Source organism: Nannospalax galili, unplaced genomic scaffold (assembly GCF_000622305.1).
Source record: "Nannospalax galili isolate Female #2095 unplaced genomic scaffold, S.galili_v1.0 scaffold6151, whole genome shotgun sequence".
Taxonomy (NCBI): Eukaryota; Metazoa; Chordata; class Mammalia; order Rodentia; family Spalacidae; genus Nannospalax; species Nannospalax galili.
This window is the reverse complement of record NW_008329319.1, coordinates 29,241-32,132: the sequence shown is the minus strand read 5'-3', so window position 1 is coordinate 32,132 and position 2,892 is coordinate 29,241.

Sequence of the window (2,892 nt, the reverse complement as noted above, 5' to 3'; positions counted from 1 at the left end):
AATAACATAAATGCAATGGTAGTCCATTTTCTATAGATCCATTTGGGTGGGGGATGCTTACAGTTTTTTCACCCAGTTTGTTCTCTCTCTAGTGTAGATTCTCAGAGACTTTGATGTATCGGATATCATGTTAGTGAATAACAGTTGTGGGAATAATGTAATGAAATAGGAGACCTCTGGAGTTAGTGAAACCAATAGCAACATAAATGTTTCTAACATTGATTTGAGTGTGTGTGTGGTGTGTGTGCCTGTGGTGTGTGTGTTTGTGTGTGTTGGCAATTAACTAACTCATAAATATATGTAAAATAATGCATGACATAAACAGACAATGGACAGAAATAATATGATCATCTCAGTTGCAGAAAAAGCCTTTGACATAATCCAACATCTATTCCTACTAGAAGTCACCTAAAACCAGGGATACAGTGGATATAACTCAATATAATAAAGGTATTACAAAACAGTCCCACAGGCAGAATCATATTAAATGTAGAGAGAAACATATTAAATGTAGAATCATATTAAATGTAGAGAGAAACTGAAAACACTCCCATTGAAATCAGGAATAAAATCAAACCTCAAGGTAAGAATGAACTTCCTCTCTAAAAGCTGTTTATCAGTGGCCTTTTACAATATTGGCAATGGTCACTGCCTTTAGCTACCAAGCAGAATTACATGGCAAGATACTATTGTTGAAGATATTATGTACATGAACTATAGAAAAAATAGGGAGAAATCAATCTGGTACTGACTTCAAACCCACATCTCTAATGACTATCATCCACAGTGCTGGAAGATGGTATGTATGAGATTAGAAGAACAAATCAACAATCTTACCCACTTGTGAATCCTCTGAACTACATTGAGTAACCTGGAAAGATATATCTACCAGTCAGCTGTGGCATAAATATTATGGGAGTAGCCAACTACACTTTAATTGAATTTTAAGGTCTGCTTCATAGGATGGGATCCATACCTGACTCTGAAATCAGGCCAGGAACCTGAGTCTAGACAGGTCACCATACATAGCAGAAAGAATAATATTAATATTTTCTTAAATAAATGGAGTATTACAGTGACTTCTTAAGAGAAGACTCAGTGTTTCAGGACACTGGCTACTCTTGCAGAAGACCTAGGGTCCAATCCCAGCACCCAAATGGTAGTGAACAACTTCTACAACTCCAGATCCGTGGGATCCAATGCCCTCTTATGGCCTCTTTGCACAGTACATGACATGGGTATGCCTACATACATGCCAACATAACCCTCAAACACAAAACGACATGGGTATGCCTACATACATGCCAACATAACCCTCAAACACAAAACAAAAAATAAAAATATTTTAAAGCAACTTCTATTGACATTCTTATATCCATAGATTAACGCATCTCTGGTCTCTCACCAGAGAAACTTCCTTATGCAACAGATGGTGGTTAACAAACAAACCCAAAATCTGGCCAATGTGCAGAAAACAAGAGGTTTCCGGGTGATTACCCCATATTTAGGACATCTATTTCAAACTCTGCTTCCCCAAACCCAGGGGTCATTGAAGAAGAAAGGGTAGAAAGATTGTAAGAGAAGAGATGGCTGATCACCACAGGAAATAGGATTTCCAGATAGCTGGTCAGTTCCTCAAATGAAGTCACAGTATTTATGACAGCATGTAAAAATTTCAAGCTCAAACCAGAAAAAATCCAAACATAGATGTGGGAAAGTGGGTAAGAAACCCCCCAAAGAACCTGAGGCAAATTGGCTGTGATGGTTGCTGGAGTTTGGGGGAAGACAGGCTCTTTCTAGGGTGTGACTCTTTGTAGCTTAACCAGGCTCTAGTAGATGGACCCACACTGAAGAAAATTTAGGGACACCAAAGGCTCTACAGATTTTATTTTATATATAATGGAGTACTTTACATTGGGACGGACAGCAAGTAGAGGTGCGGATACGGGAGGGGAACAAAATACCATCAAAATATATTGCATGAAACTTAGAAACAATTTGTGTTAAAAATTCCCTGAACATTTGTGAGTAGATGGCTTATATTAAGCTCCACGTGCTCATGAAATCAATACTTGTCTTTTCTCACTGCATTTATTATACTAGTGATCAAAATGTGTCTTCATTTCATGAGCTCATTCTTGGTGCGTGTCTACAAATCTTCATCGATTCTTGTCTCCTAATGCCCTTCCTCTTCACACCTACTTGCCAAATGAGAGTGAATATTGTATTCTGTTTAACATGTTGCTGTGGAAATAACAGGCTGTACAGTGAATGGAGCTGGGGATTTGCATTTCCTCACCAGGTGGTGATTCAGATGGTGGACTCAGATTCCACAACTCATGAGGAACAAGTTTATGATGAGTACCATTGTAGCCCTCAGAAGGCTTCATATCTTCTCCCAATAGGAAAGGCCAGACACTATAATGCCAGGGTCCTCACCACATACTGCCCCTCATGAGCCATGTCCTCTGGACACAGTGAACCTGCAAGGTGCCCACACTCTCTCTATCTTTGGTCTTGTATGTAGAATAATCACCATGAGATTCCTGACTGTGGAATAGAAAGAGGCTTCAGTGAGATTAGTTGTAAGTTTCAAAGAGAAAGTTAGTATAGATTAATGCTGAATAATGTTCTAGAAAACTCATTCTCTGTATGTAGAAGAATCATGGTTTATTTTTGTGATAAGCCCTTGCTTCCAGATCACAGCCATTTGGGAATCTATTAGGATCCTCAACTTGAGTCTGTGGAGGATTTTGGAGGAAAAGGCCATGGTGTGTGTCTTGCAAGGAGTTCTCAGCCCTTCTTAGTCTCCCTTGTTCTCCACCCATTCATCACTATCACCTTGTCTTATTGCCATGGTAATGGGCTTCACCTCTCATCTGGAACCTTCAC